Source organism: Bactrocera neohumeralis, chromosome 3 (assembly GCF_024586455.1).
Source record: "Bactrocera neohumeralis isolate Rockhampton chromosome 3, APGP_CSIRO_Bneo_wtdbg2-racon-allhic-juicebox.fasta_v2, whole genome shotgun sequence".
NCBI classification, from domain to species: Eukaryota; Metazoa; Arthropoda; class Insecta; order Diptera; family Tephritidae; genus Bactrocera; species Bactrocera neohumeralis.
In genome coordinates this window covers 8765539-8789784 of record NC_065920.1, presented here as the reverse complement: position 1 = coordinate 8789784, position 24246 = coordinate 8765539, and the positions used below count along the sequence as shown (strand labels likewise).

Below are 24246 nucleotides of genomic sequence, written 5' to 3'. Positions count from 1 at the left end.
TGACCAAGCATGTCTAAAGGACCTGGTTACAGTACTCTTTTTGAAGAAAATTTTGCTTTTCGGGACAAGTCACGCAAGAACGCGTTCATATCCAAAATATCCAACAAAATCATTTGAACGGACTCGCGAGAGATGTCGTGCTCTCTTTCCAGCTCTCTAACACTTGTCAGACGATTTTCAAGCACCATATCCTTCACCTTCTCAATTTTTTCATCAGGCTTTTCATGTTTTTAGATTCTGTATTTGAGATAATTTTAAGGCGAAAAAGCTTCGTCACGGTAAGATAATATTTTTGGGAGGTTCTGCTGGATATCGGCTAGGGGTCTAGGGAATCCCAAGTTTCTTAAAGTTAGTAGCTGTTTATTATACTAATCTTTTAAATGTACATTATTTGTTATTTATGTAAAAAATAAAATATTTATTCAAAAAAATTTTGCCGAAAACGCATTTTTTCTAACCTGCAGGTGGAGATAAGCTCTTAAGAAAGCTTTTTTAGTGTGACAATTGAACTAAAGACGCTGGATTGAAAGTAAAATTCAGAATAATTGTATTTTTTAGCAAAATTTATTATAATAATACGATTTCATTATTGCTATTATTCTAAGCTTCGATTTTTAGTTTCACCTGAGCTTAAATCATATGATTTGATATCACCTGACTTCAACCAATTTAATTAAAAGCGTAAAAATGGTAGATTGCCGGTTTTTGTTTTAAATATAATTTTATCTAAGCTGCGGTGATCTGACATCACATGATTTCATATCAGGTGACTTAATGGTACTTAATAAAAATCAAAAATATAAATGTTGACAACGATTTCTACATTTTGCGGTATTTGTTATGATTATATAAGATCTGTTTCTGATTTCTAAGCACTTCCTTCATTTGACGTCGGATGAATGAGTATCACGTGACTTCAATTGAAATAATTAAAAACAAAAATTTTATATTGTATTGTATCGTACGATAGTTCAAGTGAAATTGAGAATTATCACATGATCAATATCATATTACTTGACATCACGTGACATAATTTTTTTTTTAATTAAATAAATGAGTATTATTTCCAGTCTTGTTTTTTGCTGTATAACATTTTTAGCGAAATAAAAAATTGTCATATGATCTACATCACAACATCATATGATCTGGGATCACTTGATATTTATATATTTTTAAATAAACAAACTGCAGCTGTGGATTCCGTTGTATAATATTTCTAGCGATGTTTAGAATTATTACATGTGCAATGCTGCATATGACCTGACATCACATGACTTAAATTTATTCAAGTAAATAAAGAGAGGGTATTATTTGCAGCTTTTATTTGTATTGAAAGTTAAAAGAGTTAATTAAAATTATATAATTATTACTTTCAATTTGATTTTGTATAAAAAATAGCCCTTGATATGACATCATGTCATATAAAGACTTATACTAAAATGAAATTATTACTATATCTTCTATTCTGAAAATTCGGAACTAATTTCAGTGGTTTAAAACTGTAGCAAAGTGTTTTTAAAACTAAATATTATGTTTAAAATTGTAAAAAGTCAAAACCTCGGATGTGATTTCACATATTTTTTAACACATATTTCATCCTATTGATATGCTAAACTGCGCAGTAATCGTTTTACAATCTTACAAGTAAAATATAAATACTGTACTCATGCAGCGATTATAGACAACATCAAAATTCTATTTTTCACCGAAACAGCCACCCATCTTCCCGTAATAAATTGCATCAAATTAATTTGGAAAAGTGAACTTCAACTCCAGTCACATTTCAGCAAATTTCATTTCCTGTTGCACAGCCATTGAGCGATAAGCCATCCACATTGCTGTTGTTGTTGTCATACTACAGTTTGTTATTTATTTTCTCGCCTCAATTTAATGCCGTTGTCATTTTTCGCATGATGCCTAAAATCTGCTCAATGCTGTTCGTGGCACTGATGACCGACGCTGAACAACGCTGTGATGCTGACGGCAGAAGTGAACAAATGAATGAATGCACGAAATTTATTGCATCGAAATAAATCATTGATTTTAGTTCCAATTCAATTGGATTTCAATTTTTTATAATGACAGGCGGCGATGGCTGCTACTGACGGGTTATAATAGAGGCGAAAGCATGCCCTGACAATGACGAATGCGGGATGTGCGTGCATGTGGGAGGGTGTGTGCGACTACTGTGGGTCTAGACTGTTTATATGAGTTATTAATAACGGAAATTTAGCTGTGTAAAGTTATAAAAAGGATTAAAGTGAAAAAATATGTGCTGCATACTTTTCGGCGCTTAAGCTTAATAATAGAACTAACCGGGAGAACTTAGTATATTTCTAAAATCGACTTAAAATATAATTTGGTTGGCTGAAATGTTTCTATGGCTGAAAAACAGTTAGACTCTTTTACAGCGCCTAAAAGTATGCATAATTTCTTTATGTTACCAAAACCAACTTAAAATATATTCTTCTGATATTTTTGAAGACACTTTTACAACAGACCCTAAATATATGCAGAATAATTTTTTGAAATCATTTTCCTATGCAACTTGAATTTTTTTCTTAGTGTCTGTTCGTTTCATCCACACTCTAGACTGAGAATGATTCCAAAAATAAAATTCCAACAACATTCGGTTGCCTTTAGTTCGCCGATTGGTTAGCCCCATAGCTTTGTCTATGTAAGTATTGCCAATAGCAACAAGAGCCATTACAACAATACGGACAAGACTGCGTTTTTGAGCACCATCGATCAATGACAAGAGTGCAAATGGAAAAACATTGCCAAAATAAAATCTTTCCAAAACGAAAATTCAAAGCTTTACCCGAAAAACGTCAACAACAACAACAGCAATATATGAAAAATGCAAATACTTCAGACTTAGCCAGCCAGCAGGCAGACAGTCAAAACATTCAAATCATCGTCAGCGTGCCAAATGCCATCAACAACATCATCGCCGAATGGTGGAAAACAAATTCATATATATGAATGTACCGTTGTCTCTGCTGAACTGCCAAAAATGCAAAACAACGAAAATATTCGTCAGCGAAAATCAAAAATAGATAGAAATTTGCGCAAACAATTCCCGAAAATGCAAAGTGCTCTCAAAGCAGCGCGGCCTAAGCGACGGCTAACACACACATACACACTCGTAAGCATGAGAATATTTGTTTAGCGCTTATGTAATGGCATTCAATGAAAAGTTCCAAGTCGACAACAACGAAATCAATAAAATTTCAGCAGCAAACATTTGCATTTGGCCAAATTAATGCAATATCCGTTGTGCGCTATTTTTCGCTTTTAATGTGGCGGGCGGGAGGTCATGAAAAAATATATCGTCATATATTTAGAAAAAATCATTTATTCAAATACTCCACCTAAATGCATTGCAATTTGTTTGAAGTGTATATTTGATATTGAATATATTTTATTTTTGTTTTTGTGCTTTATTGTTGTTGCAATTTCGTTGTAAAGTCCATTAATGGATAACATATGGTAGTGAAAATACTGTAGCTTGCCACTCAATACTCGGAAATTAAATGCGCATTTGCAAGTGCAGCTTAAATAAACAGTTATTACAGTTGCATTTTCAATTACATATATAGATATGTATGTGTATATACATACATGTTAATGTACATTTACTTTTTGTATCAGCATGAGCCATCAACAAAACTGCATTTGAAATCAAATTAACAGTTTGTTGTCAATAAAAGCTTTTTAGACATTTAGTGTCATTGAAAAAACTATTTTTTTATAACAAGTAATCATAAAGTAAAATGTAATAATAGTCAAAAATGTACATACATATGTCAAAAAAATAATTTTGTTCTACAGAAATGCATTTGGATGGCCCTTCTGTTACTCATATTATTTATAAAGCACTTTATAAAATCAGCATATTTGTACTTTACAAAAATAAAGAAGAAGCTTTTCAAATTCAATATCTCTGTGTAAAATGTCATTCTATTGACAAAACTATGCAGTTATGGAATTTCCATTAATGCTTCATAGGTGTGAGTCTTCGCTAACTTAAAATGAAATAAGCCTAAATGTAGACAATATTACTGCAATTTCCTTTTAGCACTTTTTGAATTGTTTGTAAAAAATTATAACAAAAACTACTCTCTTGTATTAAAATCGCTTACAAATTACAAAAGATTTCTCAAAGCACGTTCCTTGTTCTAAGTTGGCCATCACAAAATTATATTTCATAGTATTTAAAGGGGTATGTCCTCGCTAACTGAACATGAAGTAAGCCTTGATGTAAGCAATATTATTGAAATTTATATTTATAGGTGTATGTCTTCACTAACTTCGCTTAATATTATTGTAGGCCGTAATACATAATTATATTTTTTTCATAATTGGTTGTTTATATTTTTACAAAAATCAAGAAAATGTTGTGTATAAAATCCGTACTTTTTTGAAAGCAGAACGACCTGGAAATAATTTTTAATTTTTTTCTGAGCATTGTTATTGAGTTTGATCCTTAAGTAATGAAATTGGATGTAAAATCAATTCTATAACCAGTACAACATTTATTGAAAGCAATGTGTTATTCTGCTGAGATTGAAAAGTATTTACTTTTTATACTTTAAAACAAATTTTTATTTGTAATCGATAATTTGTGTTATTATCGATATTGTACGTATACAAAATTTTTGATTTGTTATCGATATTTTGTATATACAATCAAACATATTTTATTATAATCGATTACATCAGCATATCGTTATCGATTTTAAGTAATTTGTGTATACCAGTCCATCTATACTTATTTAGGTATACAGATTTTCGAAGCAGATCCTTGCTCTCTATTCGAGGTACTGCACCACTTATCAACAATGTTACTTTTAATCGATAATACGCATTCTGAGGTGCTTTATTTCGTTGTTATTATATGGTGCTTGTCGATTGTGGATTGTCAGCCTCTAAGTCTGTATCGATAAATAGGAACCATAATTGATAACTGCTAATTTTCATTCTATATTAATGTATAAATTAATTTAATCGACATTTAGTAAAATAACAACATATTTATTTTGAAAACCAATCATATGCTGTCTATATAGTAAATAATTTTTAATCGATAAATGATTTTAATCGATAAGGCACATTATTGTGTTACTGCTTTATGGCTGTAGTCGTTCTCAAGTAGCGTAACTGATAATTTGTTTCTTAGACTGTTCATTTTTATCGATAGATAGCCACTATAACCGGTAACTCTTAGTTTTTAATCGATATTTGGCACAAAATTAATTTAATCGATATTTAGTACAAAATATAAATTTAATTAAAATTTGCGTTATTGAATCATTTTCCTGAGTTATACGCACTTATTTACAAAGCAGATCCTTTCTGACACTTGAAATTACGCAAGTAATTTTACCCCATACTGAGCACCCTCAAGCGCTCTACTTTACTGTTATATTAAAATTATAATAAAAAAATGTTTAATTGTATACAAATTTTAATTGTTTGTAAGTAGTTTAACTGATAATTAATTCCCTACAGTATTAGTTTTTATCGAAAACAATAAATTTAAATCGATAACTTTTTTAATCGATATTTTATAATGTAAATAAATACTATCCATACTTCATACCCTAAATTAAATTAATCTATGATCGTGTTTTTGTATCATCGAAGTTATTCTCGATAAATTTTAATCTGTTTTTGTTTGCTTCTACACTTTGCACTCATAATCGATGGTTCTTAATTTTTTAGAGTAAATAAATATAATTTCATACATAATTACAGAAATACAATTAATCGATTGTTATATTTCGGAGTTATCGATATTCGATTTTCGATATTTTTTTTATCGAATTTTATTTGCTTTTGTTGGAAAAAATCACGCAAAATCGAACTGTTGATATTTCGAGTACATATATATTTAATTTCATATAGAATTAAAGAAATACAATTAATCGATAAATGTTACAGAGTTATCAAAATTATTCTCGATACCTTTTAATTCATTTTTTATTGATAAAAACACTCATAATCAAACACTTTGAATTTTTTGGAGTATTTAATAATTTTATACATAATTACATAAATAAAAGGAATCGATAAAATGTTACAGAGTTATCGAAATTATGCTCGATTAATTTTAATCGATTTTTATTGAATGTTCTTTATCAACACAATAAATTTTTAAAAAGTTCTAAAAAATTTTCCAAATACTTTAAATACTCACCATCGATCACTTATCAGTCTTTTTAAAAGACTCCCACCTTTTGTCTCACACACACACTAACTGAAAAAAAAAAATTATACTACCACATGCCAATCGGCAGAGCTAACGTTACATGCTAAGCTGCAGCGGCCAACAACAGCAAACATGTCTTCCGCCATTTTTCAATTTTTCACACAACAATGATGTTGATTTGATGATTCACTGCGACTAGTCAATGTGATTCGGCTGCCGAGGCACTACAATGCAATCAACGCAAAGCGACACACACACACATACACATAAATGCTAGCAACCGACTTACAGCGGCCACTGCTCGTTGTATAGTTTATTACGTTCGACTATCAAATCCAGTTTTGCAATTTCACAATCACTTGCCACTTGCCGCACGCCGCACGCCGCTTGCCACCAGCCATGTTGCACCAATGTCCGGCATTTGCGATTCAAGTGTAAATGAAATATTCGTGAATTTTGCAAATTCACAAAATTGAAAATTTTTGAATTGTTGCCACACAGCGGAGGCAAGTAGGCGAGTAGAGCATGTTTGATTTCTTGTTGTTAGTGTTGTTGTTAATTCGACTGGCTGGCTGACTGACTGAATGAATTGGCTGAGCGTTGTGTGAACGTAACATTTATTGAATTTTTCAAACCATCCACAGACATTACGCCAGTAATCTATGCATGTATGTGTAAACATATAAGCACTTTTGTGTGCGTGTGTGTGTGAGCAACACGTTTTTGCGTGAACTGGCAAACTGATTGTTTGACTACAATTCGAACTGTCCTAACTGGAAGTGATGTGTAGGTGACAGTGAGTTTGCGAGTGTATACTAGCGCCTTTCAAGCCTGTGTTTGTGTGTGTGTGAGTGCTCCACGCACACTGTGTACAGTCAGCTGCAGTGTAGTAGTGATAGGAACTCTGTCAGTGAGTGAGACAATGTGACAGCAAACGTAATAAATGGAATTGCCGCCACGTTGATCCTTTTTGGCACGCACACACACACACACATGTGCATAAGTGTAGCTGTATATATAGCACCTACACACCTTCACTTCGATCGACACCCACTTTTACAACTATATTTACAACTCTATTAAGCTATCAGCTGCCTCGCTCCACACGCCAACTCAGCGCCGTTAACTTGCTGTACCACTACTGCCACTACACACACATTTATATACATTTCCACACACATATCTACTTCCATAAAATTGCATTTCATTGCTGACGATTCCAATTTTCGGTGCTCTTACGCGACAGGTGAAGATGGTGGCACCGTTGCCGCTGCGCAACGACGTCACATTGACTGTCGAACATAGCGACGATTAGCTCGTCACTTCGACGCTGCCTTTGACGACGACTAACAACCGTTGGAGCGCTGGTGCGTTGGTTCGGCGGAGTGGGTGGTTGGTTGGCTTTGTTGGCGGCTTGTATGGCTAGAAATGTTGCTGGCTTTCTTTGTTCCTATTTCATGTCAATTTGACAGAGAGCTTTGCGGATCTGTAGAAAATGAAATTCCACCCACACACAACCACACACTCAGACGCACACATATACATACATATACAATATAACAGCATGCAGCAGCAATGTTCGCCTAGCGACAATTTTAAATATTAATTTCCAGTTGCGTTGTTCGAAATTGAACAAAGTGAATAATTTCCCTTCTTTTTACCTTTACTCGCACATCGCTTTCCTCTCCCGCTCATACTCATGTTCTTTCTCTTTATCGTTGCAGGTAAGCGGATTACAATTGCCAGATTATGTACCTATTAATGGAGTTTTCGGCGACGGTCGCTCGTAAATGTAAAACTTTGTAAGTCCATATGCGTGTGTGTGTAACTGTATATGTGTGTGTGTGTGAATGATAGCATAATGGCATTTTACCGGTTATTAAGTGTGTACATGTCGCTGGCGCGCAGTGTGTGCGCTCAATGCTGCCGATTAAGCGCGATTGTGGCATTAAATTTGTGTTTAAACTTGCATTTTAATAGTTTTGTCGGTGATTCAGTTATTTAAGTGGCATCATTGTAATATGGAAATATGATTGAGGCATTAGTGCTGAATTAAAATACTACTTTGTACCTTTAATTTGAAAAAATGAGCACAAAATGTGAATTGAAAAATGTTGAATTGCAATTTTTTATAATTTTTTAATGCCATTTTGATTAAAAATTATTGGAGTATTAGATAAATTCGTTGAATATGAAAGATAGTAAAAATGGTATTATACTATTTATCGGCTCCATAAATATATTGTTTTTTAAATCCGTTAAGCGTTTTTTAAATCAATATATTCTTTTATGCTGTTAATTTCTGCTTTCAAGCTTAGTCGCCAAAGCAGTTATTTGAGTTAAAAGCTTACATTGAGTAAAACCGGGTATAGAAACGGTTGCCTTTATTTGTGTCTTCTTCGAAGCACAATATGTTCGATTCTCATACCAAATATTTAAGTATAGAAGAACAAGTCTGGTACTAGTGCTTTTCAATCCAAAAGCTTCTATCGAAATATTTTCAATTGACTCATACAGGGATTGTCGATTAAAACAAATTTATTGAACCAATCGTCACAATTCTTTAAAGACTTTGAAACTAACGCTGCCAGCGGGATTTCCAAGCATTAAAGGCATCACGGAAGGCATTCTCCGGAATAGCCTTGAGAGCCGTGGTGTATGCTGCTTGGATCCCCTCCGTCATATCACCTTTCATCGGTCTTTTCAGGCAAGGAAACAAAAAAGTCCTGGGGGCCCATCTGGGCTGTAGGGCGGCTGCGGAAGCGTTAAGATGCCAGCCTTGTTTAGGTAGCTGTTCACAAGAAATATGATGGGAGCCGGGCGTTGTTGTGGTGCAACTTCCAATCGGTGGTGTTGGTTGTTGCAGCTGTAGAACACGCAAGCGCTGTTGTCGCACCGTGTTTTGGTTGTTGACGCCACTGTAGGGTGTTGCGGGGGCAGACTTCTGTAGCATGGGGCAACGTACGACATATTCCATTCCACTCACGTTCCGACGTATGACGTTCTGACACAGAGCAGATTGTGCGAGGAATCAGCAGTTCCTGAGTGGTTCTGGCACGAGAATCGGAGCGGGATGAAAGTTGGGAAGAACTGATCAGAATGAGAGTCATGCTGCCGGTTTGAGCTCCAATGGACCGTAGGAGACCTTTGTTGGCCACTCGAGTGGATTGCGGCGCACTACGCGGACTTGGTGCAGATTCCACCGCCGTAGAGACTAACGTCACAGTAATGCGTTGACAGCATGGAGCCAAGTAACTCGTGGACCACTTCCGAAAGTTTTCTCCGATTTCGGGTTGGACTCAATGCCAACATAAGTTATTCTAGTGGTGACAAATTTAATCTAAAACGGTGTTAGTTCTGTGAAAAAACAGATCTTGACCCGTTAAAATCTGTGCAATTCCGCTAATGTACAACCAGCTGCCGTCGGAGTTGTTCGCCATTAACAGTGGAGCCATAAACACTTTCACTGACTGCCTCTCTGTAAGTAGCATACTTGGAGTCAAACCACTACCCATTGCAGACGACGAACTCTAGTTGCCGCGAGAATTGACAGTGACTCTTGCATAGCTTCGTTCTGGATACTTGCTATGATGTGATTTTTAAACTCTTACATATCCAGAATCGACGTCGACATATCAATTATATTTCCAGCATGCAAAGAGTCCTTGCATGACTCTAACCACCTTTCGCATGCCCCGCTAAACCCACATATCTGACACCCCTCTCCCTATGGTCCGACCCCGTCGAAACAGTTCGTTTCCTGTCGTTTCCACTGCTGCATTGATTCCAGCTCCTCCATGGAAGAAACCTGAAAATAAAAAAAATCCCGTTAAACTAGAAGATTGGATCATTTCTCTTCGAGTTATCACTGTAGCAAATTCGAATAATTTTAAACCGAGAAAAACGTGTTTAAATATAAACAGAATCAGTTAATTGAACTGAGCGCCTACCTTTTAGAAAGCTGTAACTAAAATAAATTGAGAATTTGAGATATCGAATTGAAATATTAGTATGTTATTTCTAAAGGTATGAACTATCGAAATATGAAAAAAATATCGATGTTTTAAAATTAAAACTTAAGTAGAAGTAGTTCACTATTTTTAGGCTTTGTAATTTTGTCGAAATAATTTTAAGCTATGAAGAAGAGTTAAATTTTCTATATTCATCGATCTTTTGTTTATTGTCTGCGGAGCATTTAGGCTCAATTCGTTAGGGCTATTTAAAGGTTTAATGTCCCCAAAAGCTTGCTTTGTATTGGCAAACCTCACAATGACCTCAATTTTACACCGACGAAGGTGGCGCTTCTTGTGGAGAAGGAACACGATGCCAACACTCCAAGTCATATTCTAGAATCTCGCGTACAGAATATCATTTGTCTCCTTATTGATCTTGCCTATAACCGTCCAGTCGCTAGTCGACATTTACCGATTCCGTCGCTATAGTTGCGGCAGCGTATTTTCCATGTCCACCAAATCCCGTGTGGTGCGATTAACTTAGTTTAAGGCACTGACGCAATATTGCTGCGGTCCACCAGCTCCAGTTTCGCAACTTTTCATAGATTTTGAAGCATTCTGACAACTTCCCTCATACATTTCAGCCACGTGTCATCATTACGCTTTAGGATTATGACCCGTCATGGTATCCTGCTCAATCATATGGCGGCAAGTGTGCACTTTGTTCGGCTTCCATTTAGCTTCATCACCAGTATTTTCCACCGCCCTTGTGAACTATGTCCGGCACTAAACTGTCTAAAATATCATTTCAAATCATTGGCTGGAAATTTGTCGTCCTCGTGCTTTACGTCTAGCTTCTCTCTATGTCCCTATACTTCCTCGTTTCAAAGTCGCCTTCGGTTCGCTGTCCTTCGAACATTGCCTCTTTTCAGCGATGTGTTCCTCATTGCCATTTGTAAATACCGGACCCAAGGGATTGCACCAGTTACGAGTAGTAAAGTGTGCCCGGCCGTTTTTGATCTACTCTACGACCCAAACCAACCGTTTCACCGCGTCTCTCTTCAGGTTGAACTTTCTTTCAAGTCGGTTATATATCTTGACCACCGCCTTGTATTAAGCTTTTGCATTCAACACCTACTTGCTTGGGTTTTACCAGGCTGCTCTCTTTTTGCCGGAGTTGGAACCGTCGGTCACTTGATCAAGAGAGCGAAGAGTTCTGCTTCTTTTTTCATGTTAATACTCACCATCATCGGTTTCATGCCTACGAGTTCTCTCGGACTGTGGTACCTGCAGTGTTGATGTGGCTTGGTGGTAGTACTCCCGTTACAACGAAAGTGAGGTCTCCTGAACCCTCAAAATTTTGAAAATTCATTGTAATCTTCTTATTACCAAACAATTGGTTGCCACAGATATAAGAAACGCTTTACAAAAAAAAAGTAAATGCGGTCCACTGCTTAAATTTTCCTCACAATTGTTTTCACTACCCATTGCATTGATGTGCGCAATTGAATGGTGTTTTTGAGTAGGTGGAAATAATTCAACCATTCAGTTGAGTAATTACGTGAATACGCACGAAATTTTCAACAACAAAAGCAACAAAAATGTGTAATCTGTTGCTTGTGTGGGCGGACGTGTTCAATGAGAGACTCGTCAGCAGCCTGCTCACCCCTTAACAAGGCACATTGCACAGAAATAAAAGCCATCCAACACGTTTGCTCACATATACGACCACCTAAGAAGCAGTACCTGCACACCAATTACTCATAGATACCTTATCGGTTGTTTGGTGACACGGACTGGGGACATAACCGGCAGCCAAACCAAGAACCACCCAACGGCTCGTTTTATGCTTATACCTCAACCCTTTTTTGCTTCGTTTTTCAAGGAATAATCAGCCTGCGTGGCTTACGCTACATTTGGTTGCCCCACACATACATTTGTACACACACACTCTCATACATACATAAATATGCCTACAGTTGACTAAAATTTCCCCAGCAATGTGAGTTGCATTTCCAAAGCATACCTTCGGGCGCAAGCACCATTTATTCACATATGTATGTATTTAGCTTTGTGTCGCATGTCACTGCATGTGTTCATGTAACTATGTCTGTTTGTATACATATATGTATATGTGTGCATGCGAAAGTTTTGCATGAAATAGAACTGTCTCAACATTGATTCGTAATCAGTCACCCACTCGAGCAATCAGTCAGTCAGCCAGACAGTCAGTCCGTCATTCATTCGCTCGCACAATATGTACAATTTGTTTTTGTTGTTGTTTCATACGAGCATTGCTGCATTCATAAACTGCTTGGCTTTGCCTTTGCTTTTGATTGAATCAATGCTTTTCCGCTTTTCTGCTTTTCAGCTGGTTTGCTGAGCCACATAACGCCTGCTGAGGGGCCAAAAGGGTTGCATAAAAGTGTGTATGTGTGTGTGTGGCACTTTTGAGGTTTGAATGAGCGCCCGGCCGACACTGATGTCCTTTGTTGGCGGCAATAGCGTATTAAGTTATTAAAAGCAAATTAGGGTTGAAGTTCTCCAAGTGACACATCACACACACACACACACCGCTATTCCTGTAACAAGCATATGTGTATGTATGTGTGCTTGTGTAAACCAAAAATATTTAAGTATTCGCAAAGCGAGTGAAAAGAGTTTCTAGTCCAAAGCAGGAATGTTCTATGGCTGTTAGCTGATAACCGCTTGCGCATACCGCGCTTGTTGTTGTTGCTTTTAAAATTATTTTTTGTTGTTGTATTTGCTGTTAGCCTGTCATTGCTGCTGCTGGTAGCGCTAACGAGGTACGGTAATTATAGTGTCGGGTTAGTCGACAGCAAAACAGCACGACACACACACACACATGCTCACAAATTTACAAATTTGTAACTTCACACACACACACACACGAAGGTTAACATAAGCTGCGAATGTGAGCACAAAAAGGGTGAATTGGTGATTTTCTGTAGCGACGGTTGATTGAAATAACATACATACACATGCAAGAATAAACACACATACATACGCATATCCATGTATGCATACAAATATAGGAGCTTTCCTAAAGCATTATGGCATTCCATAGTTATACCCTAAACGGGTATAATAAGTTTGACACGAAATTTTTAAAAACTCATCAGGAAACGCTGAAGATTCTATATAGTATATATATAAGTTGCTATGTAATTTATCTGTGTGTTAAGCTGAGTTGATTCAGCCATATCCGACTATCTGTATTTACGCGAAGTAGTCCCTCAGTTTTTGAAATATTGATATGAAACTTTACACACGTCTTTTTCTCACAAAGAGGCTAGTTATTTATGTGAAATGTTAATATCGGATCACTATAGCTTATAGCTGTCATACAAACTGAATGATTGAAATCAAGTTCTTGTATGAAAACCTTTTTCATTTTACAAGATATCTTCAGGAAATTTCGTATGGATCATTTTCCAGGGAAAATATATAATCTCTGAAGAAATTGATCAGATCGGCTCACTATAGCATATAGCTGTCATACAAACTGAACAATTGAAATCAATTTCTTGTATAGAAAACTTTTTAATTGAAGAGATATCTTCAAGAAATTTGGCGTGGACTATTCTCCAAAGAAAACATGTAATCTCCGAAGAAATTGTTCGGATCGGTTAACTAAAGCTTATAGCTGTCATACAAACTGAACACTCGAAATCAATAGTTTGTATGGAAAAATATTTTATTTGAAGAAGTATCTTCAAGAAAGTCAGCATAGGTTATTGACCAAAGCAAAAACACAATATACAAAGAAATAGTTCAGATCGGATAACTATAGCATATAGCTACCATACAAACTGACCGATCAAAATCAAGTCGTTATGTGGGAATTTCTTTTTCTTTTATATTATTCTATTTGATAAGTTTTTCTCATTAAATTTAGCATCAATAATTGACATAGGCGACTTTTTATTCTGCAATAAATTCGCTCAGATCGGATTACTATAGCATAAAGCTGCCAAGTAAACCGATTTACTAGAATGTTATTGTATGAAAGACCTGTTTATTTGTGTAGGGTATTATAGCTTCAATGAAACCGTAGTAAACTTTTACTATTGTTTTTTCTTCTCATTTCCTTTCAAATCAATTTGCTTGCATAGCGTATTTGTTGTGTTTGTTGTTTGTGTACCCTCAACGTGTGGGTGTGCTATCTTATTAATGTTTTGGTCGTTAACGCGCACTCATAGAAATTCCAGCTAAAGCTAATACACACACACACATGCAAATATAAATAACACATGTGTGTCTTAGCGCGATAACCGTTAGTTGTACAGTAGCAATTTTGTTTTTGCTGTTTACACATGTTTCGCTTTTGTGCTTTAATGTCTGATGTGGGAATTTTAGCTAATAAATATGAATTAGTGTAAACATATATTATAAACACCACACAACTACTCACATATGCCTATAGAGCCCTATGCTACATACATATACATACGCTTGTGCATATGTGTGTGCGTGCGTGTGAATGAAATTGATTATTGCTTGTGTTTTCGCACGAATCCTTGGCGTAAAAACCTAAATGTTATGTAAGGCATTACTTCATACATAATCGCTGGTAAACAAGTGTTTGTATGTGCGTGTGCGTATGTGTTTGTGTTACCAATTGTTTACATTTCGTATATGTTAATTAAATGTTTACAAGTCATAATTATTTTTAGATTTATTTAATTATACTTTCGGTTGACCTGCGACATATAGAGAAAATAAATCGATATGATGTGTGCAAATTTTCAATTATCTTTTGTGAAAAATATTACATTTATTAGGGTGATCCATGCTTATATCTTCTTCTTTAGCTGACTTATACTTATACTTATACTTATACTTATACTTATACTTATACTTATACTTATACTTATACTTATACTTATACTTATACTTATACTTATACTTATACTTATACTTATACTTATACTTATACTTATACTTATACTTATACTTATACTTATAAAACTTAAACTTAAACTTAAAACTTTATAAAAATATTTATACAAAATGTTTCCAACATCAAATACGTGTTTTTTTCAAACTGGCTCAAGGTTTCCATATCAACAAAAAATGGCACACCCTGTATGCCATATAATATTCACTTTGCCTCCATCACACATTTCGCACTTAATTCCAGAAAGAACCAATTAACATTTTGCTGCACAAAATTATTCCACAACTTGCCGTCAGCGCATCAGTGCAAAAATAAGTGAATTCCACATTTTGTTTCTCAACAAAAAATCTGCAACAAATTTATATTACTTTCGACAATCTCATTCAAAGTGCATTTAAAGTTTGCAATACTTTTTCCCAAAGGGAGTAAAAGAGTAAAGAAAAAGCAAAAGTAATTCACTTGCAATGGCCAAAAATAACACCTTGCTAAGTAATTTCTTGCAAACAAGCGGCAAAACTTTTGCTGCCAACGGCCAACGCCATGACAAACCAACCCATTTGCATGCGCTAGCACTAAAAACGCCCAAAACTATGCAACGGCACACATCAGCAGGTGGCACACGGCACTCGGCGCACGACGATAGCGAAGTGCTCTAGCGCGCAGCTGGAAGTCAGCCAAAGTTTTAAATTAATATATCAAAATTCAATTCCTTACGCAAACAGTTCGCTGTACCGCACCCCCCAGCCCCCGGCAGCCATACATATAGGAGCGCACACACAGAGAGACGCGCAGTCGGAGTGCAATGCGAGTACTTCGAGGTAGTTTCTCAGCGAGGTGAATGTTCGATGTTGGAGAAAAAAGCGAAAGCCGCGCTCGGTGGCACGTCTCCCTAGGCGAAATGCAACTTTCACAAGTTTATCCAATGTTACAATTCCTCAAAAAACAAAAAAAGAAAACCAAATATCAGGCGAAATAAAAATAGAATGAACCTGAGCGAAAAAGTTTGGCAAAAAATGCAAATGCACAAGTTTTCAATTGACGAAGCCTCCATGCAACTCGTTCACTGACTTCTTGCAACAACAACCACATGCAATGTCGCAGCAATGCGCCTAGAATTTTTTGGTATATTTTATTGTAAATTGATGTACTCCAAATCAGCATTATGTGTGTATGACGAACACACATACAGCACGATATATGTTATAGACACACAGCGCTTAAGCACCTAAAAGCCGGCAATGAAAGCAGAAAAAACAGAAAAAGCCGACATAGCGACGAGTAAATGAAAATAAACATTGAAATGCAGCCGCATAACTAGACATACAGTGGTAAAAGTGCCATGTGAACCAGACGTGGGCTGCAGGTGAAGCAGTTGGTGCAAAAAGCGTCATATAAAGGTGTGCAGAATTGTGTTCGCCGGCATTGGCCTCGGTTGACGTCGATTGGCGTCGGTGGTGGTTGCCATGCCTGGCTGCTTGCATTTCTTTGCTGCTTGTAGTCGACACATGCACATATGTACATTCCTCTCTATCTTTTTCTTATATACATAGCGGCGTATATGCGAGTATATAAGCTTGGCGCTATGCTTGATCTGTTTGCTGCCGAAATAACTCTTTGTGGATTTATTTATTTTGCAAAAACGAAAATATTGCGTTCTCATGAACTTTACTGCACTTCTTTAAATGTGACCCAGAGCGGCAGTGTCTGAATGTACATATATATAAATAATACAGGGTGCTCTTACAGCAAATAAGTAATAAAAAGACGTCATGTTCAAAAATCGGCTGCGGAAGTAAATATAGTCCAAAATATTCAGCTCATTTAAATACAAATATATAAGCTGAGGATGATAAGTTATAATAGCTTAATTGCAGTCTTACTAAACTTTTTCTTTTATCTTAAATATTAATCAGTAATTTACGAGCGATCTGAGTTTGAGAAGAGGAAAGGGAGGGGCATGATTGAATTTTTAATCTATGAGCATGGTTTGACACGATTTCCGGCAAAACTTTTTTCCTAAAGAAAAAATGTATGCGGTGAATTTTTAGTTAATGAATAGATCTATTACTTTTATCTTGACACTTGTTTCTGATAACCTCAAAATTTATGTGAAAGAGCTGAAATCCTGTATGAACTGAGTTAAGGGCAGATCTTTTTGTCTGAAATATAAAATTTATACCCTGTCCAGAAAGTATCGGAAATTCTTCAATTAAATCTGGCACTTATTTGGAAGGCAGGTAAATTTTTTTTCCTTAATCTGTCCTCAATTATGATGCCAAAAATTAGCGCGATCTGTCAACCGGTGTGTTTACAGCAGCTGTTCTGTCAGGGTGTATACTACAATTATCTTAAAATATTTTAACCATTGAACTATTATTCAAAAAACTTCTCATAAAATAATAAAACTTCAAAATATGTTTTCTTCTTCTTGGCTAGAAATATTAAAAGGATTATTTCCTAACTTTTTTCTAAATGAAATACTTAGTCGAATGGCTTTAAGTGACGCTAATGGAAGAAATAATCTCGTTAGTTTTGATATACAAATATTACATAGATCGCCTTTCATATTTCTTAAAATGGTAACCCTAGTGTTCCAATCTGTTAACTGACACTTTTATACTAAAGTTTGACATTTTTGAGTGTATACATACTCAGAATGCTTGGCATACGAGCTGTATTTGGGTTGTTTACAGTAACTAAAAATATTCGTCTCGGTCGAAAAATGGAATTAAATCGCGAATACTTTCATGCGATTATTTTTTACAAATTTTGATGTGGATTAACATTCAACCGAGGTCGTAGATCACTCCAAGACGAACTTCGTTTAGTTTCTTAAAAATCAGTTGTAGTTCGGGAAACGATCGATGCTATGTATAAACTGCTATCGAAAGAGCGTCATTTGACCTTTGATTAAGACAACTATAGGCATTATTGGGGCTAATATACATTCAATATTATTTGATTAATTAACGGTACTTCGAAATACCCCTATGAGAATATTAATGCGTTAAAGGGATACATGGGTTTACGGGTTTCAAAAAATCGTTTTTTAAATGTTTTATTAATCTTCACAACACTTCTAGAATATGGTCCTAAATTTTTAAATTGATCTGAATAAGAGTTACGGAGATATAGCCGTGCGCTCGAGGCTAGCTAGGCTAAGGGTGTCGCCTTCAAACCCGTTTTTCTCGAAATTGTGTTTTTGAAGTCGGTAGGCATGATTTCTCGAGAACTAATTAATCGTAAAATTTTACACAGGTCTTTGAGATACAATTCTTAAAGACTTGTACGAAATTTTTTTTCCATTACAACAAATGCCTGCGAAAAGTCCAGTTTTCGGTTTTTGTTTTCCTTCGCCCAAGTTCTAAGTTAAGGTTTTACCTAAAACACGTACTTTTTCACTTTAGATGATCCTTTAAGGAGTTATCCTGCCATGCGAGCGCATCTTTTTTCCGAGGGGTCAACGAAAATGGCGTCGCAATGGCCGAGTTAAAAATTTTTTTTCTAAAAATTTCAGAAATTATTTTTTAATAGTGTATGTTTGTAATAATAAAAATCTTTAATAAATATATCTCACTTTTTATAAAAGAAATTTTTTTTTGAAAAAATACTGTTTTTAACTTAAGAAACCCATGTAACTCCTTAAGAAGCAATACTTGTTTTTGCTTTCCAATACCGAAATATAAAGACAACCTACATATTTGTTAGATAGATAACTTTCTGTACAAAAGTACATCTGAAATAAGAAATATTTTAAAAAATTTCGGTTTAAACGCCTATCTACAGCATTAAAAAAGTTTTCGGATCTAACTGAACGAATAAAACTAAGTCAAAAAGAAATTATAATGCACTGTCAATAGAAATAAATTTGAATCAAAGCGCTTACATATGTACGTGCCCATATGTATATAAGAAAAAGGAAAATAAGAACAATAAAAAGCAAAAAACCTGAAAAAACTACAATGTTGCAAGTACACCAAGCATTAGAACCAACATGCCACATATGTATATATGGTAGATACATTTAAATTCAAACAGAAGAGCTGAGCGAGCAGCACCAACTTTGGCAATAGGAAGCACCAACACCTTCCGCTCCATGCCAACACTCATACCTACATGCATACATATATAGACACATACACACATGTGCATATGTTCGCAATCATTCGCAACGCTGGCTGCCACAGCCGCTTTGACTGCTTACTGCTGCTGGCGTTTCGAGGACAAACTTTTCACATCGAATTTTCTAGCTCAATAAATTTTTCAACAAAACTTTGTCATTCGGAAAATGCAGGTGTGCAATGCCGGCAACAACAACAACAAGAAAAACAAGAAGCCACGGTGGCTGAGAAGAGCCAAAAGGGAGCAACAAAAATGTTGTTTACGTGGGTCCCACACTATATACATACTTATGTGCATATGCAAGTGTGTGTGCAGCCACCTAAGCTTTTTTGTTGCATTTTTTGTTAGAATTTTTGCTTTTTAACACCCGAGCGAGGTGCGAGCTCCAGCACCTACTTGCTTTGCCCTGCAACACCGTTGGATTTTTGAGGCACTCGCCGCTTTTTTGTGTTATTATTGTTGCTCGTGTTGCTTTTAACGTTCTGTTGTTGTTGTTGCTATTATTTTGCAACATTTTTTGCCACAAATTTTTTAGAGCATGCTTGCTTCGCCTTTTCTGTGCGCAGCACAAAAGCGCCGGGCGAGCACTTAAAAGTCCGTTTGCGAGCGTGCGCGAGTGTGTGTGTGTGACATGTGGTGGCTGCGGCATATGTGGCAAGGCGCTTTGCAACATTGACAGTGTGTGAACCAAAGCATTTGTGCTGGTTGCTTGCTACACTTACCTTATAAGCATACGTTGAGGCGCATGCATAAGGTGTGTTTTTGTGTGCGTGCGCATACTCATGCGGTGCCTTAACACTTTGTGGCTTTTGGACCGATTAGTGTCAACATGTGTTGCAACATTTCACTTACATGCGGCTCGCCCGATGCAACTATTACCCATAGCTTCCGCTTTGCTGAGTGTGTGTGTATTAGTGCGCGTATTGGTGTGTGTTCATTTGTGTGAATTTTCATATGTGTTTGTGTATGTCTAGCCTTTGGCACATGCTGAGTGCCGTTGGCAGACGCTAAGGTGCCGCTGGTTGTACTTTCACTTAGCCGACTGAGAGGGTTTACGTACTACATATACATACATACATATAGGTATAAATATATACTTACATATACAATGGCAGCTATAGACTTTATATGCCTCAATTTTTATTGTTCGTTCTTTCTATTTTTTTTTTTTTTAGTTTTTTCCAACTCCTACATATGTCCGACTGTCTTCTGTCTATATATACTCGAACTAGATCCTCAGCTTTCGAGACATCATTCTGAAATTTTGCTTACGAGCTTTCCTCCTCAAGAAGATTCTCCCTTGTCAGAACTACTAATATCGCACCACTCTAACATATAGGTGCCTTACAAACTGAACAATCGGAATAAAATTTTTGTATGGAAAACTTCTTCATTTGACGAGATATCTTCAAGAAATTTAGGATGGACTATTGTTTAAAGCAGTGGTCTGATCTGCGAAGAAATTTTTCAGATCAGATAACTGTAGCCTATAGCTGCCATACAAACTGAACTATCAAAATCAAGTAAATGTATGGAAAACTTTTTCATTTGACGAATTATTCCCACGAAATTTGGCGTGGGTTATTACCTAAGACAACGAAGAAATTTCCGAAGAAACTGTTGAGATCGAGTGACTATATCCTATAGCTTCCATATAAACTGAACGACCGGAATCAAGTGCATATAAAGAAAACTTTTTCATTTGACGAGTTATCTTGAAGAAATTTGGCATGGACAATTACTTAATGGTATAGTCAAATCGTTGAAAAAATTTCTCAGATCGAGCGACTATAGCCTATAGCTGCCATACAAACTCGCCATTCAAAATCAAGTTCTTTTAAGGCATTTTTTATATTTGTCAAGCAATTTTTTATATTATAGCTTCACTGCATTCGTAATTAGCTTTGTTTCTATTATTATTGCACATTTTCTTCCCCTTTCCCCGCTTCTCTGCTTTAAAAATTTGCCACTCATTCTCCTCTCCACCCAGACTTTAAAGCCGATACCTCTTCGAACAACTGCAACTCTCTAAAACATTTCTACTTCCATATAGTACATACAGTTCATACGCTAACCTAAACAGACGTTAATATATATATGAATATATATGTAATACACATACATACTCATTACAGATATGTACTTACATGCTAATACACATTCAGCTATACATACACGCCATCCTTTAACTTTCTTCCTGCTTTCAATTGCATTGGCACCGCCACCGTTGTCGTTGTCGTTGGCGCGACCTACTTTCTCAACACTATTTATTCAAATTTGCACAAATGATGATATGTACTTACGTTTATGTGTGCCATCGCATAGAAATATGCATGTACTTTGTGTGTATGTGTTCACAAAGACATTTAAAGTTCTTTCACCCGTGTCGTCCCATATGTGCCATTAAATATCTAACTACGCGCATTTGCAGCAGTTGAAAATTACAAAAAAAGCACACAATAATAATACAAAACATTGCAATAAGTTTTGCATTTGTTTTTGTTGCTTGTTATGCCATAAAATTGTTTACTAAGTCAGTGGCGCAGTTGTTCAAGTAGTTCCATGGCGAGTAACGTGTGTATTTGTCGGCACTTCGCGATTTATTTGGTATAATGTGGTGCAAGGTCTGCGATCGATGCAAATTTATTGTTGTTGTTGCTGTTTAAAGCAATTTTAGGTACCAGAAACTTAAACGCATATATATTTATTGCACATTTTTGTGGACAGTTATGTTTTTGCTGTTTAGTAGTAGTTCCTGCAGGCGTTGTGTGGATACTTTGAGTTTATATCGCAACAACTTTGCTAAATTGAGAGCAGTATTTCCTTCATAACTTGATTTCAAAATGAATATTAAAAAATGTGTAGAATTTTTTGTAATTTTTTGCTTTTACTTTCTTGTGTGTTTTCGACTTAAGTCATCAGTTATTCGAGATTTCATATCTTCATCATCAGGAGGCAGTTGTTAAACTCTTCCAAAGGGCTTAGCTTATCAGTTCTAATTTTTTGCTTATATTATGTCGTTTAGATTATAGACTCTAGAAGAAATTTAAAAAAATAATCAATGCATAAGGGTCTTCAGGTTTGCTGAATTACCCAAGCTCATTAACTCCACCACATTTTCATCTCATCCTACTTTCAAACCTTTAAAGGCATTCTTGATATTATTTTTTATATAACTAATGAGAGTAATATTTAGTGAGAGCCGATCTCTGTCTATGCTCATAGCATATTTTTCCAAAAATCCAAAAAATTTCGAAGGAATCTATAGACTAGATATCCATGGCATCCCTCTTCTTCGCCTACTTTTCCTTAGAATTCAATTAATAATTTCGCTGAAACAATACGAAAATTCAAAATCGATATCTGATAATCATATACAAATAAACATCATTCTTTCCTTCCATTGCAATCCGCCGACTTTTGATTTTGCTCTAACAAAAAATATAGCATACTTTCGTGCGCCAACATTACTCACCACGCTCAAGTGTCTATTATTATTACTATTAATATTAATAGCGTCAATTATTATTTAATTTGCAAATGTGCATTTCATAACAAATTAAAAAATATATATATTAAATTCCCATAAACAGTTATTTATTTACACTGGTTTATTTTTATTTAATATCCGCAACAAATGAGTCGCTTAATTGCAAACCAATTTTATACTTATATGAGTTTGTGTGTTTTGTTGTGTGCAACTATGCCACAATAATAAAAATTGAATACACATAAATATATAAATTTACTCAGGCATGTGTGTAAGTGTGCTTAATTGTGTATGAGTAAATAATAGTTGCCACTAATTGATTTCATTTGACATGCAACGAAATTTTTCGAACTTCACAAACACCGCGAAAAATTAAAAAATATGTCAGGAAAACGGTAGATTGTGGTAAAACAAAAAATAAAGTGGAATATATAGATATTGAAAAAGCAAAAATAATAAAATGAATTTTTGTGTGAAATGCAAAAAAATAGACTTCACTGAAGAGCTAAGAAGCAGAGAAGAGCATAACGATGAAAAATTTGTATAACAAAAATAATTGAGAATATTAATAAATAAGATAAAGATAAGTAAGAATAATAATAAGGAGGCCAGGTAGCTTTCTATTGCATTTCGAGTGAGAAACCAGAAGAAAATAAGTAAATATGCACTTCCTTATTAATAAATACCCACTTATAGGTACAAGCATGTTCCTTCTGTGTGTTAGTTAGTCTATTTGTTACCTTAAATAAATACGTGTAGGAAAATTAATTACATCATGCAAATATGCAAATATGGCGAATGTAATAAATTACAGCAAAAGGAATTTCGGGAAGCATATAAACTCAAGCGCACACACTCACATCAATACTCTCATACACCTTGCATATATTATATATAACATATGTATGCAGTGTCAGATACGTGTGGGTACAACACTCATAGTCGAATTTCTATGTGGCAAGCACGCTTGACTGGCTGACAAGCGAATGACTGAGTTGTTGTAATGCCAGAGTGCAGAGTGAAAATTGATGGTGAGGTTGTAGTTGAGCCAGCAAGCGAGCAACTATTGCAATAGTGGAGCTATATATACATATATGTGGTGTTTTTATACTTATATATAAAGTCAAATACTTATTACCCATAAAACCTTACTCACGCAAGAAGATATTATTCATTTACTTCGCAATATTCTTTAAAAATTGATTACTTAACTTTGGAAGATACAAAAGTGCAGGGTTGCCATACGATGTTTTAATTTATTATCAATTTCTTGTTCATGTTTACTATGATTTTGCTTAAAAATAAAAATTTACCAAAGAAATATATAAAATTATGAAAGAGTGGCAAACCTATAAACAACTGGTTGATGCTAAAAATTAAAAACAAACAGAAAAAAATTAATTTCGGCAATAATCTATGCCAAATTTCTTGAAGATATCTCATCAAGTGGCTAAGCTTTCCATTTTGTACACTATCACTGTTCTACAGAGTTGCCACATAATACGATTTTTTAAACGAAAGTAAATGTTAAGCCAACTAAAAGACA

At 35.3% G+C, this 24246-nt stretch overlaps 1 protein-coding gene and 1 long non-coding RNA gene across 2 annotated transcripts in view; one reads left to right on the top strand and one right to left on the bottom strand.

The window, feature by feature from the left end:
- The window catches only part of LOC126753341 (uncharacterized), a 288292-nt gene that overhangs the window by 1634 nt on the left and 262412 nt on the right, over positions 1–24246 (bottom strand). The window contains exon 4 of the long non-coding RNA XR_007666118.1: positions 8566–10022. This is a non-coding gene — a long non-coding RNA (uncharacterized LOC126753341). The remainder of the gene's footprint in view (positions 1–8565; positions 10023–24246) is intronic.
- Positions 1–24246, top strand: part of LOC126753324 (roundabout homolog 2) — a 174920-nt gene that overhangs the window by 44217 nt on the left and 106457 nt on the right. The window lies entirely within an intron of this gene.